The 16,593-nt window shown below is 39.8% G+C and overlaps 1 protein-coding gene across 50 annotated transcripts in view; it reads right to left on the minus strand.

The window, feature by feature from the left end:
* Positions 1 to 16,593, minus strand: part of ZBTB20 (zinc finger and BTB domain containing 20) — a 505,805-nt gene that overhangs the window by 241,981 nt on the left and 247,231 nt on the right. The gene's annotated exons all lie outside the window — the stretch shown is intronic.

A 16,593-nucleotide genomic window follows, 5' to 3' on the forward strand; every position in this document is an offset into this window, starting at 1 on the left:
AAGAATTTAAAACAGACTCTGGGGTCTGATATCCTTATCTCATGGATAGGCTGAGCACACAAGGAAGATGCTCACAGTATAGCGTTCTTATATTACTAAAAAGATTAGCCAGAGCAACCACAAGCCAACAGCATCATCCCTTTCCACATTAAGGCTTAAAAAAATTCAAGTCGACCATTATCCTAAAATAATCCTGTTAGGCCACCACACGGTGGTTTATTGGTGATGGTTTATTATGTGTGCCCAGTTCAAACGTGTTGCAAAACACAGGTAGAGAACTCATTTTTTCAGAGCTGAGCATTCACAACAAAATGCTTGATTTTGCAGTGCTGATTAAACAGGAAAAGAAATGAGTTTCTTTGTTCCAGTAGCTGACAGCAATATGATCATATTCCACATCCTTCTTTCCTTTGCCCATTATTTTCTGGGCTCACACATGCACTAGTTCTCATCCTCAGACACACAGAGTCACATTCACTTTTTTCCTCCCTTTTGCATTCTTCCATTCCCTCCACAACCAGCTATCTACCCATGGTTTTACAGGCATCTATGTTCTCCCTTCTGTCTCCAGCCCCTGCATGAGCCTGCAGCAGGTCTTTTTCCCCCTGAAGCCACTCCCCTGTCAGGTTGTGCAGACCCCCAGTAAGGCAGCACTTGCTGCAGGAATTCCCTGCTGGCCATGGTCCCCTTTAGAGTTCATGTAAAGAACCAAAACAGAGTCTTTCAGTCTGTCTGACTGAGATGGTCATCACACAATATAGCCACTAATTATAGCTTTGCCTTGTCCCTCTCCTCTTCCCAAACCAGTTTCCTCTCTTCCCTACAGCTCACAGTAGTGAAGTACACCCATTGGGTATGTAAAGAAGGTCTCCTTCATTTAATGCTATGAAGTGGTTTTATATCCTCCAAGGTGTGGTGTTATCTAAGTGCTAATGACTCTAGTCTTCAGTATGTACAAAATGACTGGACTTGCTAGTGAAAAACTCTCATCACATGTTACATTGCCATTACACTGAAAAATAACAGCCTACATTTTGGGGTCCACTATTTGAGCTGACTGACTAAGGACTTTTCCAGAATTCCCAAGTTTTCAATGAAGAAATTAGAAAATATTAAAAAGTTAGGCCAGGGAACAGAGCTCTTTAAAAAACCTCATACAAAGAATGAGAAAAGAGACCATTCCTTTCAAGCACTAAGACAAAGCATCAGGTAAAACTCAAAGTAATCCGATGTAACAAGCATTCTATGTGATAATTTAAGAATGCAGTAATCTGTCAGATGAAGACCCAAAGTTTATCAAACTCAAGTATTTGGTAAACCATTCTTAGACAAGAAATCCTAAAAGCTATGAAGATCAGCACACAGTGCTCAAAACAGGTGTAACATATGGTTATACCATTTTATATTTCAAACAACACATAAAACCAGATGTATACAAGAGAAGCAATCCCTGGTCCTTGGAGCACTAGAAAATCAGAACTTGTCTCCTCTCTGCTTGTTCAGAACATCTTCACCACTCTGGATACAACCAGCTTTATCAGCTTGAAGTTTAGCTTGTACAAACACTCTTATACATATATCAGAAAGTCTACAGTCTTGGCTGACTCCACTGAAACCAAGTTGAGACTGAATCACTGCATCCAAACAGATCTCAGACTTCAGCACCCAACAAACTATGACTTGCATCATTTTCTTATCCTTCAGAGCTCCCACATTCAGTTAGCTAACACTGGACAAGTACTCTGATTACCAAAAGAACTCATTAACCTCCCTCCCCCCCTAAAAAACCCTGACAAATCACTGTGACAAACCGAAAACCAAAAAAAACCCTCAGTAAAGTACCAACGACACAGAAAATTCAATCAATAACCCCCTGAGCTTTCAAGAGATGTACAAGCAAGCTTTAAATTTGCACCAGACCAAATCCTTAGCTGGAGATGGAGGATCAGAAGTCTTGTAAAGGCAGTACAGGTATGTTAGAACTTGAATCCCAAGATCAAACTTAGCCCCTGACAAACAGCAGTGTGGAAAGGGGCATTTTTCACAGACTCTTATAATCAAACCCTATTTTTTTTCTTACAGTCTCAAAGTTGCAGAAAGTGATCTTTCTTTTCTCTCCAGTTTCAGCTCCTGACTTCCAGCACTGCAGGCCAGGCCGGCACCCAACTCACTGAGCCTCTTGCTGCTGTGGAATTTCTCACTCTGGCACCACATGCCCAGCTGTGTTCATGGAAGTGGAAAATCTGACGGCATTGTCTGAAAGACACAGCTTGGGATAATTGCTCCTCACAGTTCCTCTGTCAGTGAACATTACTGTATTCCTCTCACAGGAAGGCTGCTACACCTTTCATATTCCTGTGCTCCCAGCCACAGAATTCCTCTTTGCCTTTAAAGCAGCAGTTAAATATGTTACGATGTGAGAAAAGGTTAAACAAATCTTGTGCAGATTGAGGCTAAAATCTCCATAACTGTACTTGTTTTAATAAGATCTTTGTCCATCATAAACATGGGAAGAGGAGGAAAAAGAAACCAAAAGGAACCTATGTTTATGCAACATAGATGGACGTCCCTCATGCCCATAAAACCCAGATTTTGTAAAGAGAATTTATAGATTACACTTGTTCAAATGCAGGAAAGAAACATCACTACAAACACCTTAGTGTAAAATTTAAATGAAACATAGAAAGAAAATCTGTGCAGCAGCTCACAGGTATAATATCTGGCAAATATCTGGTGCACATACAACAGATCCCAGTATGAGGAAACATTTCATCACAGATCCACACTTTATACCTTCAGTTCAGTTATCATTCACCACATTGTACTTTGGTATCTACCTAACCTCCCTGGGAGGTTAACATCATGCCTGAGCTCTTCCAGACCTTCAGTGCCTCCAGCTCTCCTTACCACCAGCTCCTCTAAACCTTCAGTGCTTCCAGCTCCATAGCCCACAGGAGGATGAGTAGGATGCTTCCCCAGGGTCCTTGGGGAGAGTACTGACAAAGCACAGGAAACAGCTCTGGTCTACTGTGTTTCAGGTTAGTACCCTGACAACTTCACTGTTCTTCTTTTTTTTTTTTTTTTTTTTTTTTTTTGTCAAATGCATACTGTAAGCTTTTATTTTAGGGACACAGAACTGAAAAAAGATGACAATGAAAATCTCACTGACTCCAGTAGGACAAGGGCTGCACTTTCTAACATTCTCAACTGATTGTTTTTCCTCTATCCCTGTCCAATCAGTGATGTTGTACCTGATTACCTGCAAGTTATTTTTTTTTTTAGACTGCTAGCCAATGCTTAGACATTTATTACACTGAAGACTGTCAAACCCAAAGTCACAATTCTCTCTCTCCTGCTTCCTTGTGTTTCTTTTGCTACAGGTAAAGGTGTGATTGTTATTCAGAGGAGAATAAACAACATTTCTACTTTATCCAGAGAACTTGAATGACAATTTCTCTAAGCAAGTTTCCACCCTCATATTTGTGCACACTGCTGTAGAGGCAAGTCTTGTGCAGATCTCATCTTAACACTTCTAGGTGAAAGCTTATGTTAATAGAGCAGATGAAGCTACACAGTTTCAACACTACCTTGGGCTGGTTCTGTGCCAGGCCTGATCTCCCATCTGAAATGGAAATGAGTCAAAATCAAAAGAATTTAACCAAAGCCACTTAAGTATTACACTGGCATCTCAAAGTATATTTGGTGATTCAAAAACATAAACAGCTGATGCCCACGTGTGGGAAGCAATGCTGTTGGTAATATGTTAAGTGATATCTTTTCTTTTGATTAGTTAGAACAATATCCATAGTCTCTATCTTTTTCAGTAGTCCCAACAAGTTTCCTGTCCATTTTGTTCACAGAAGTAGGTGTAGCCTACCTATTCATATATCTGTAGGTTTCTTCTAATAATTAGTCATGATGTGAGGTGATTAAGAGATACCTTAAAGACTATAATAAAGTATTTTAAATGGAGGTGCACAAAATCCCTAGGCATTCAATGAAATGTAGGCCAAAATATATATAAAACAGATAAATAATACATGTATTCTGTGCAATGGATGCCTTTTCATATATATTTTGTATGTTATGAACTGAAATAAATGAAAAAACATGAAATAGATACAAATACATGCACACACAGAGAGAAAATTATGTGGCCCTTTCTAGCATGAAAAGGAAATTATTAAAAGTTGGATAAACAACAACGGAGGATATGACAGGGGCAGCTGGAGAACCACACTGGGGGACAGAACTTCTAAGTGAATCCACACAAAAAAAATGTCTCCCCTGACAATCCGTTGTTCTTCAAAGAGAATAATGATTCTAGAGATGAGTTTGCATTTGTCTTCGGATGTCACAATAAATGCTAAGAAAGCAGCTGAATGAGAGTTATTATTTCCTCTGAGCAAAGAAGGATTTGGGTAAACTGTCAGAACACCAGCACCCGCAGTCTGAGGGCAGATACAAAGCAGGAGCAGGATAGCAGGAAGCTCAGAATCTGTCCCGGGCCCTGGGAAAGGAAGATGAAAGAGGCCATGGGGCAAACTGGAGATCTAAGAAAGGTAGATCTAAGAACCACAACTGCAAGGCAGCTGTTAAATCATGAGGGAAGCAGGAACACTGTTTGAGAAAGTGATCACAGGAGGCACGATGTTTTCCAAGACCAACAAAACACAAATGCATGCGAATCAGTGGAGAACGTGCTCCACGGAGATCTGTGCTACCTCACTGGAAGAACTCAGCAGTTTGGGGCTGCGTCCAAGTCCCTTACCCTGCTCATCCATCAGCTACCCTGAACACAGCAGAAAGGACTTGTAACCCCTCCGTGCTCAGGAGTACCAACAGCTATATTATGGGCTACCTAATCCTCCTGCTCTAAATGAGCATGCTGGGCAGAATATAAATCCAGCCCTACCTCTGAGTAACAAGATGCTTTTCCAACTGGTCTGATGGAGTACTTGGCCTGATGATGACTCTCACAGTCAGATGTGCAATCTACCCTCTGGCTCCCTGATGGTTTGGACTCATTGCCTATATTCTCTAATACCCAAGACTGCAAGATATAAAAGAGAGATTCTTGTTAGACTATAAAAGACAGTATGTTACAGAGAATAGGTGAGCCATGTCCTTGCACCTGCTGTTTGCAGAACCAGCCCTTTTCACTGCTAACTCTTCCCTGCATTGCTCCTGTATGGAAGAAGACAACTGTGAATGACACATGAAGTAACCTTTAAAGCCACAATGTAGTAGCTGCAGAAAATAACAGAACAAACCACAACAACTCAAAAAAACAAAATAACCCCCCCCCCCAAAAAAAAAAACCAAAAACTGACCCAAGAAGCTAGGATGTGTCCTGTTGTATTTGATCAGACTGCTTTGGAGTGCTGTTGTCACAATACTAAAGAACCTGTCTCTTTACTTGCTAATTTCCACTGCACATCTGAATATCTTTGTTTAACCAGAACTGAGTCTAAAATGGACTATAGATTGTGTATGAAAGGATAAAAATATTTTCTGAATCTACAACCCCACCCTCCTCCCCCATACCATTCTGTCAGAACATGCACAGAGAAATGTTTACAAGTTTTAATCTTGTCAGATAGAGGTAGTTTCCTGCATATATTTCAAATGCCATGTTTTAAGAACACACACGTACATAAATATAAGAATGCAAGTGGGGTGCACAAAGACTTGAACTGTAAATTTTAGATGCAAAGTATGTTAATCTTCTCATATGTTGGCTTTGGTCTTTCAGTTTGCCCCATTACAGTTGGGTTGTGAGATGAAGTTCAGAATGAAGCTGAACGAAGGGGAACCACACCGGACTGCTGCTTTTTCTGTATGTGAAGTTGCTCACAATTAAGAGGAACTCAGAATCAGAGTTTAATTTGGCATTCTCAAAGTTGAGATTTCCTCATTTCAAAGACTATGTTAAGTCTGCAAATTTCGAAGTATCTAGCACACTATAAAAAACAAGAAAATGGAGCAATCACCAGAAGAGAGTCAAGTGCTTAAACTAGGACAAAGTAATAACTGACATGGAACTGGGACTTTCCCGCTGTTTTCACTCTCACAGTCCTGTGGCAAGCCATTTCAGTTCGGCTTTGGTTTAATTTTGAAAAAAAATGATTGAAAACTCTCACGCTTGGAGTAAGTATGTATTAGTCTTTTGTTCTGTGTAATAAGGTACAAAGAAATGTAGTCCTGGATGGATACTAATTTCCGATGTTGTCAATTAAAAAACTTTTCCTTGTGCTTTGAATGGAAAAATCGCTCAGAAAGTGTTTTTATCGAAGAAACCAGTTCCAAGTCCTGGATTATTAAGTTAAGCTCCATCAGTAGAGAGACCAATATAAATGCTTTTCATACCATCTGCCTTGACAAAAAATAAAGAAGAGAAGATATTTAGGTCCAAAACTCTCTGATTTTAACCTATTTCCTTTTAATATAAAGCTGGAACATTCATGTCCTAAAAACTTAAAACTAAAAACACGTGATAACTTTTCTTTTTATCGTTCCTCAAAACCTCACAGAACATCTCAAATCACCCAGTGCTGCTAGCACCTGATTTCTTTTTATATTTTAAAATCAGAAAAGCAGCTTTAAGTACATGTAGGCACTGGCAAATTATTTTCTCTACTCCCTTTTGCTGTTGTGAAATGAGCTTGATACAGTGCATGCATTTTTACCTCATGTTTATTATGAGTCTCTATATAATTACCAAGGTTTTGATTTTCCTGTTTAAAAACAAATTAGGATGGTACGTAGGGCCTAGAAATATTAGGAGGTAATTCCAACAGCTAATGATGGAGGATAGTGCCTCAGTGAAGGCGTTAGCAATCCATCTGGCCAATTAAAGAGTAACTTAGGCAGAGCCTGATACTATTTCTCAATTATGGTGGCTGTGACATCGAGAGTTGAGAAGCAGTGAGATTTGGTGTGAAAAACTCAAGTGAATCCATACCCAGAAAAATAATAAAAAAGCTGCCTTAAGCCCACAGCAGAGAGGAAAGGGAAAATACTATCAGTTGGAGATGTACCTTGACTTACCAACAAGAAAGGGGGATGGACTTCAGAGAAAACAGAACAGCTCAGACACGCAACAAATACTGATAAAGTCTGTCTTCCTACAGACCTGTTAACAGCTAAAGAATATAAGTACAATTATCGCAGGTCTCCTCTCCCTTAAGAAAGATTAAATTCTTGGTGAGCAAAAAACGCCATGTGCTGTGGCTCTTCTGGAGCAAAGCCTGTGTTGGTCAGCCAGCTGTCCTCCGCCAAACATGCTTAGCTGATAAGTTCTGCTTGTCTTTCCCTCAGCAGGGGCACTAATTTGAGTTTTTCTCCTGTCCTTAGACACCTGCTTTGTAGAAAACAAATTATCTTTTCAGTTCTCTTGGACTTGGCTGAAAGCAATCGGCATGCTCAACCGTTATGTATGGGTGTGACAGACAGGCACGGGGACAGACAGGCCCATATACTTAGATGAGATAACTTGGCAACAAGCACTCCAGAAATCTGGGGTGTTTAAAACCTGGAAGTGGATCCAAACTTCAGTTTAAGCCATGCCTAAGGTAAAGAGAAAGCACAGCCTTGCTCTGTTGCTGCTGCTTTCCTATTCAGATGTCCATGGGTCTCACTCTATGCTTTTTTCTGTTGTGGCCATGACTGCAGAAGCAGGACAGCAGGATCCCCCACTGCGGAGTTTAGACACATACACCCCACAGGAACATATTTCATTTCATACACTACTTTAAAACTTTTTTTTCTTTTCTTTTTTCTTGTCTTGCATTTTCAAAAGCATCTAACTTGAACTCAGAAATTAATACTACCAGCATTTCTTTCTGTCCTTTCCCACCTGAGAGACTCCTGCCTCACTTCCAGGAGGTCAGCACATTCCTTTCCATAGCCAGTCTCCTATTCTAGCTTCTACTCCTTTCTCCTCTTCCATCTTCTCCCATCTGTGACAGGAGAAGGAGTTAAAAAACTTGTCCTGCTTTCTGGCCAGTACCTTCTCAAGTACGTCACCCCTCCCCACGCATGCACGAGTTGCACTGCCCTCCCTCTGGTTCCACATGTCTGTCCTCTGAAGTTACAGAGATGGGAATGATTTCCTTCAACATGAAATGCTGTATAAAGAGTGTGGGTGGGAAATATGCAGTGTAATGGAACTGAAACCCCAGAAGGGAAATCAACGCAGGCAGCTGCTGATACACTATTTACTTGGATAAATCACCCATTTTCCTCCCAGGCAAAAAGACTTGGGTTATCACCTACCCAGGACGGCAAGTGCAAATATAAATAATAAATAAAACTATCCGAGAAAGAATTCTCGCTGTAATGGGCTTTGTAGAGAACTAAGTTTCAGTTAAACTTAAGCCTTGCTGTCTTCTGTGTCTCCAGCAGCAGAAACATCTGGTTGGTTTTAGATTCCCCTTGGATTCCCAACTTCAAAGGGAGTTATAAAGAATAACAAATACATGTACTGGCACTGAAAAAAAAAATTAGAGCAGCAGGAGAGAATGGTAAAATTGTCCTTATTTGACTGCTAGTGACAGGCGCCACAGGCAGAACTGTGAGAAAAAATCTTAACGGCTCAGGCAAATAAGCTTTTTTTTTTCTTTTTTAATGACTGGCTCTTTTTACTAATGACGCAGAAAATCTATGGGATCTGCCCCATAATGGCAAGGGCACTTGTGCCAAGGAATATGCACGCAAGGGTATGCAGCAAACAGATTGAAAATCAGATACGTCCGAAATAATAGGCAGGGAATCAGCAACTAAGTTTTGTTCCCAGCCCTTTCACTTGAGTGTGCTGTGGGTATCGTTGGTTAAACTACAGAGGTCCAAATTCTGGCTCTTGAAAGGTCAGGAGGTTGCAAAGTACAGTCAAACCCAATGACTGTCACATGAGCTTTTCAAACCCTACTTCAAAACCTCCAGGAACAGAGGTAGGTAAGCAAACACTGTAACAGATGTCTGCGGCTGTCTTTCCTTCACTCCCTGGTGGCTGGAAAGGGAGTGCCACACACCCTTTGTGAAAGCAGTGCTACCAGCACTTCTAATATTTTTCTGCCCTTGTGTGCAGTGAGCACAAGTGTCTAGCTCCACGATGAACTTCTGAATCAGGGCACTTGTGAAATAATCACATCCCGCTCTCCACTTTGCCCATGAAGCACCAGGGTATCAGTTTATCCTTTTTTGTTCCTCATGCTTTTATCATTTCAGCCCTACGGTTAATAAAATAAATGTAATGTGAAGGATTTACGAGGATTCATGGATGTGTGTGAAGCCTCCTCTCTATTAAACATTAACTCTCGCTGTGTGAACATTAACTTTTCTTGTATGAAGACTTTTTGTTACCCTCTTTCATCAAAACTATAGACTCCTAAAAGCCTGGCATAATGTATTGCAACTTATAGATTATGCCAGAGAGGAAAATTACAGAATAGGCTTCTACAAATAGTATTAAAACCACAGCCACCTCTTTCACCTTCGTTTACAGAGAGTCCATAGAATGTAAGTTTTGAAGGTAGTAATCAAATAAATTCCAACAATTTCTGAATCAAAGAGACTGATCAACTTGTGGATATTTGATGGGACAAGAAAATCTGTCTTTGGCAACTAAATTATTTGTTGCAAAAAATTAATTCAGCTCTGTTGTGAGAGTTGCAACCGAGACTTTTTACATGACCTTATTTTGTCTTATTATGTCATGACATAAAGCAGCTTCCCATTGTTTCATCTTTCAGGATCCCTTAAATGCCCCATGTAATAGCACTATCATATCAAGATGTTCCACAAACGCACTTCACTCACATTTAGATCAGAACTTTGAATCATAAAAATCCTAAACTCTTGTACAATATAATAAACAAATGACTTCTGCAACTAGCTCCTTACCAAATGCCCCCATTCCCAAGTGGATTTCTCACTGAATATTAGAAAACTGTAAATGCAGATGCTTTACGAACAGCCATAGAAGCAGGAGTTTAAGTATATACTGTGAAATTTGTCATCCCTGAGACAGAAATCAGCAACTTCTGAAGCTCATGGTGCAGCACTATTAAACAGTTGCATCTGAAAAGGAGATCCAGAATGCACATCAGAGACAGGATGAGCCAATTCTATGTCATCCTGACATGAATGGGTGCCGTTAATGGTTTTGAGGGAGCCAAGGTGGGATAGACTTGTCTTTCTTGCCCCAAGAACTACCACTGGAAGTAATGCTCCGTGCAGTAAGATCTTGGGTGGCATCAGACTGCTGGGACCTAGGAAAGAGAATACTTTTGCAAGTGCTACAACCCATAATGTAGTGATGCAAAATTAACTTCTGGGGAAGTCTCTTTGACTTCTTGAACTGAAGACTTTTGACTCTCACAAGGGTGTTTGCCTTCTTAGGAGGTCTCTAATTACATATGTTGTCAATATTCTCCTATCAGGAACCCTCTCAGATTAATGCTTCAAATCTCGATTTTCCAGGACAACGCCCTATTTACCTGTAGAGATGGTAATGAAAGATAAATAAGCAGATAAGGAAATCTCAGGGTTCCCAAAACTCATACTCCAAGAGAGGATTTCTTCAAGTATTGCTTAATACCAAGGTAACATAAAAACTTTTCTGATTTCTGAACTGTCAGTCAGAGCAGCTGTACTGCCTGTGTCAATTCTGGGTGGCACAGGCTGCAATAGCTTCAGTGACAGTCATGGGTTCCAACTGGATCCAGCAGTATGAATTTCCAGTATGGACTTGATCCCCAGCCTGCTAAAGCCAAGGGGAGAATTAGGCCAGGTTTGTTACATGTTTCAAGGAAACTTTATCTTTTTTCTACGAGAAATGTTATTTAGAGAGAAATGCAGTTCCTTCAAAAACCACGCACTCATACCTTCTGTCTACACCCCTGAATACTCATGATTATATAGCAGTGCTATATTCTGCATTTCCTGCAGAAATGGCTTAGCCTTTCTGAAGACAGAGTGGCAAGTGAGCATCAGGTAGAAATGAAGAGATGTGTCAACATATGACTGTTACACATGATGAGGGAAATAACAGGTACTAAATGAGAAGGGGAAGCAGAATAGCTTTCTCTTTACATTTGCTATGTTTTTAGCAATACAAATCTTTCCAGTTAAACTGTATCTCCCAGTTTTATTTATTATTTATGTTCCTTATTAAAGGCAGCAGCACAAGAAGAGGGACATGGGCTATCAATCCTGAGACACCAGCTAACAAACACTTCAGTTATATCCCAGGATTTCTCCAAATATGTTTATAAATGCTTCTTTACATCCTGCTTATAGCACATTACATTCTCCTGTGACTAGAGCTGGTAGACCAGATCCTGCATGGTCTAATAGTTTTTTGAGTACTTTTCCTGTCCCCTTACATGTCTGTAGGCATTCAGACACAATCCAGCAATTCAACATAACCCTTATAAAGACAGTTCAACTCCTGGCCAACCCTCAGCATGCACATATACATTTGCAAAGCATTAATGGCATGGTAAACTGAAAACAACTACCCAATATTAGCCACCTAGGCAAGAGGTACAGATGCTTTCTGTTTGCTTGGGATGTTTTACTGCTTATATTATTATCTTTTTGATGCGTGCTGCTCCACCAACTTGCAAGAAATATCATGTGTTCACAGCATAAACAATTTTATTTATTTATTTATAGAATTCTGAGGTGGGGGAGCTTCTATTTTTATATTTTTTAAGGTCTAAACACATCAATAGTCCAGCTTTTCATGTCCAAGATTAGTGCAAAATATATTCTTCAGATTAAATCAGCCTTCTGAAGACTAAATTCAATTTATCCTGATATAGCATGTTACATGCTTAGTCACACGAAAAAATTCTGATGAATACAGGAGACATTTGTTGGACAAAGTGTATCTTCCTGCATGTCGTTGCATGCTTGTAACTGAGACATACTGAGTACTACAGTATTGTCCAAATATGTATTTATTTAAAGCAGTTTTTCTTTATCCCTAAGTACCCCTTTCCAAGTTTGAAAAATAGAAACAAAGTCCTAGGTGTGCTAACAAATCAAAAAGGTTTTCAGTGTGTTTTACTGTGTCATCATGTGTTTACTTCCTATCAGACTGAGAACTCCAAAGTTTGCAAAGCCACAATTTCCCCTGAATGGGTTATCAGATGCTGACTGCTCTGTTCCTAACTTACAAAAGCTGCAATGCTGACATTCTTAAGGAATGTGATGCTGTATCTAGCCAAATTTAAGGAAGCCAGAACTGGATAAGCAAGGTATCACATGAGTGGGTTAGATTCTCAGTCCCTTTACAAAAAAATAAGGATCATTACACTGCCGAGACAAGGTCAGGTGCTTTACATTTTCCAGCAACAGCAAAATCCTTCACTATGTTTTTTGCTTTTAATATTCACCCTTGCCTTACTTGTTCAAAATACCTCCCTTGAATATATCTTTTCCTTTTACTCTCATGCTTCCACTGAGACAGATTTAGGCCTATCCTGAAGAATTCTAATTTAGTCAAAAAGAAAATCCGAATTAATATGACTCCAAGGCATATAGCATAGCATGGCCCTGGACAAGACTGCTGCCAGAAGAACTTTACTGTCTAAGTATATGGATCCCACATGAGAATGGAGAGGAAAAAACATACAATACATTAGGAAGAAGGAGAGAGAATGTTTTGGGTGTTACACAGGACAAGACTCAAAGCAAGAACCAGAAAGTAGTCTACTAAGGCAAGGTCCCTTTTAAGTCAATTCCAAGCAACAAAGTGAAGTGAATACACTAATACCTTTAAACTTACACTATTGTTACATTCAGCTGTTTGCTGACCTTGAAGACAATTGGACCAGGGTAGGTATCCACAATTTGAAAGGTTTGGACCATGACCAGCCCATGGAGAAAGCCAGGAGAGCTGAAATAGTATCAAAAGCTTCCTGATTTCTTGAGCAGAAGCACAGAATATATGTCCAAGGGAGACACACATATAGCTGCAGAGACAGATTCTGACTCACTGCTCCAGAGATAGAAAGTTCCATTATAACACCAATACAAGAAGATTTCAGCATCGTTTAAGGGTCCTCACACATTTTAAATTTTTATTTAATATGAAAATGTAATAGTTTCTTTAAAAGTAGATTTAGTAGATTTTTTTACTAAGTACTCCCCCCTAAGCAACACCTAGAAGAGCCCAAATACAGTCCAACATTCCTGCTTTACAGGGTAGCTGCAGACACTGATATTTGCTTTAATTTCACAGTTGAATTAAACACTGCATTGCAAAGTTGCCCATGAAACAAAAATTAAAAAATCATTTCAATCAAATGAGTGTTTTGTTTTGACAAAATAATTTTGTTTTGATTGTTACTTTCAGTTTTCATTTAAATTTTATATTAGAACATAGAATACATTTTTGAAAGAAAAGTTTGAAGCAAATGCATTTCTGTTCCACAAATGCCACAAATCTTTATCTGAAAATATGAATAATGAAAATAAATAGGAGTTGTGGTTTGGTTTTTTGGTGTTGGGTTTCTTCTTATGTTTTTTGTTTGCATTCTTTTTGTTTTAAAGAAACCAGTATTTCTAAAAGAAGATAATACCACTATGTAATTTTTAAAGTGCTTCTAGTCCTTGCCTTCAGTACTCTTTAGTGAGTAACAGAAGCCTGTAATACCTCTGCAATGCTATCAATATATCAGTGATGATCTGATTATTATTAATAATCCAGCTGGTATGTTGCTCTTTTCCAAGAACCAGGGAAGCTCACCAACATATGAAAGGTAAGAGGCTTTTTCAGACAATCATCTATGTTCCAGATAACACACACCTTGTTGGGTCAAGCACCCTTAATTACTATTGCCATTTGAGGAAGAATTCAACCCTGAGCAGAGTTCTGAGCAGGATACAGCAGCAGCCTGAAAGTCAGAGAGAGTCCTACAGAAGAATCTGGAGTGAGGAGAAGTGCTGGTTGTTGTTTCTCCTCTGTCCTTGTAACCTTAAGCTTAACTGGTGGAGAAATGCAAAAGCAGTTGAGATTAATAAAATGCTCAACATCTCAGAATTTCTTTTTCTCTCACCATTTGCTCCAGCCATTAAGAAGGTTCTCAATCACCGCTCAAACATTTCCAAATGAATAAAAAGCAAAATACCATGAAGCCATGTGAAGCTTGGCTGAAGCTGTGAGAAAAATCATGCAGTAAAATTGAAAGAATTCAGGGATTTCAACCAGATCAGGTAGCAGCAAGAGCATAAATGTATGAAAGTACTCACTTAGGAAGACCCAAAAGAGAGCTGAACTACAGCAAGGCCTTTAACAGTGAATGAACATTATTCCCAGTAGCAACCCCTGGCTACGTCAGCATACAGATGCTTATGAGAAGTGCTTGTTTGCCATGCCATTTGGTGAAGAGTTTTTTGTACACATGGAACAAATCTCAATGAGATACATGTAATTTTTCTATCTTATAAAGTGAATTTCTGGACACAGGGCTTAGAGCAGAAGTCCGAAGATTTAAACAATTGTACTGACTAGTCCCCCACACTTGAACCTACATAATACAATATGGGATACCCCACTTTGCAAAGCAGAAAAAGGGAAAGTCATGGGGAGAACTGTTGTGACTTCATCACCTATGGGTTGTTTCTTTTAAGTTATTGGATCTGGGAAGAGTTACTTGGGAAGAAATAGGGTGGCTAAAAAAAAAAGAGAGTTTGGATTGCATATCCTTTACAAATATGTTATTACCACATGAGAGAACTACAAAGGGGTTTTCAAAAGCCTGAACTACCGTTACCTCTCACAGAGCTTTTCCTGTTGCACACCAAACAGACTGCTGAATTTCTGTTCTTCCTACTGGGCCATGTGCTGACACCTTCCACAATTTGAAAGGAGTTGAACATTCTCCTTCATCTTGCGTGTGACTTCAGCTACTGCTGTCTGTAACCCCCTCCTAGCAGCAAGAGTTCAGAGCGTAGCTGACTGAGGATACTATTGATTCCCTCACTCTTCACAAAATAAAAATACAGATTTAGAGATCAGAGAAAACAGGAAATATCCAAATGCACTCTCATGCCTCAGCATCCTCAGCACTGGCAGGGAATCATCCTTCAGTTGAAATCCACGTTCGGTGAATAGTTTCCCTTTCCTAAACACAGTGCCTCTTGCAAGTAAGGGACTCAAAATCCTCTTCTACCAGTTTTGCTTTCCCTTAGCTGGTCTTAGTTGTTAAAGCAAGCAAAGAAACTAAAGACACCCTCCCTCTGCTAAGCATCCCTCCCCTCTCTCAACTTCCTTCACAACTCCCTTCATGCCTCCAAGGGTTTCTTGTTTTTAAGCCTGTGCTTAATAATACCTGGTCTCTTTCTTCTTTCTGTTTGCTTATAAGTCCAGCCCCTAAAAGCGAATTTGGACAAAACTGGCTTTCTCCAGTTGCCCCATTGTTTGTCTCAGGCAAGATCTATTTCAGATGTTTCTATTTCAAATATTTAATGACAGACCTATTCATACAAAGATATGCCAACACCACTCCCCTGTCTCTCTGGCATGATGCAGAGCACAGAAAAAGATTGTCACAAGATGCAAGGATTCAGTTAGCCAATAAAATCAAGTTCTAACTTCTAAACAGTGCACAGCAGATTCTATACATTGCCACACTTTCAGAAGCAAAAGCTGAAAAAGAGCAGTTTCAAGGAAGACCCCACAGCTTCAGATCCAACAGGATCTGAAGAGAAGCCAAAGACTGAATTGAGCCTTGGAGAGTTAACTTACACTTGGGGTCGTGTCTTGTTTGAAAGTACAATGCTAATATTGCCCCCAGCAGGACTCCCACCCACAACAGAAGCCTCTTGCTCAAACTAAGTGCTATTTTAACTTGACTCATTGGCCTAAAAAAAGATTTTCAGCGCATGTGTTCTAGTTACTAGTGTCAGTAACACAGTGGGAACTCAGCTGTTCCCTGGTTAGGGGTTTAAAGTGTTGATGTAAGGCCCTGTCATGCAACTGGGATCTAGGCTGAAACCATACAAACCTTATAGCCTGTTATCTACATTAATCTCATGCAGATAGCAGGTGACAGTGTGACATTAAAGTTCTATTTATCCTCTCCTCAGTCTCTGCAGTACATCGCTAACAAATAAATACTCCAAATTTGCACAAGAAACCACATGTGGACAACTCAGTTAAGAACAGAGAACCCTTACAAACATCAGTCTGTAACACTGTTTCCATAAAACTGATTCAACATTGTAAAACCAGGCTGGTTTTAAGCATTTTTACCTACTATCTCCACCTCCCCAAGCTGTCACTAAGAACGAGGGGGTCTTTTTCCAAGTACCTTAGGACCACACTGCCTGTGAACCTCAGCACAGCTGCACCAATAGCCAGCCCTATGAAAACAGCAGACCTTATATAAATGGACAAAAGTATTTTAAGTGGCATTTGAAGTATTAAAGTGGCATCTGAGAATAAGCAAAGGTGGTCATACAGACAGGGTCCGTGTGGCAAATCCAGCCTCTTGTATCTTTATTGTTACCAATATAAACCTTCTCTTGGCTCTAATAAGCTGGCATGAGATGAGCAAATCTGAGTACAGGCAACTTATA

This window comes from Heliangelus exortis, chromosome 1 (assembly GCF_036169615.1).
Source record: "Heliangelus exortis chromosome 1, bHelExo1.hap1, whole genome shotgun sequence".
Lineage (NCBI taxonomy): Eukaryota > Metazoa > Chordata > Aves > Apodiformes > Trochilidae > Heliangelus > Heliangelus exortis.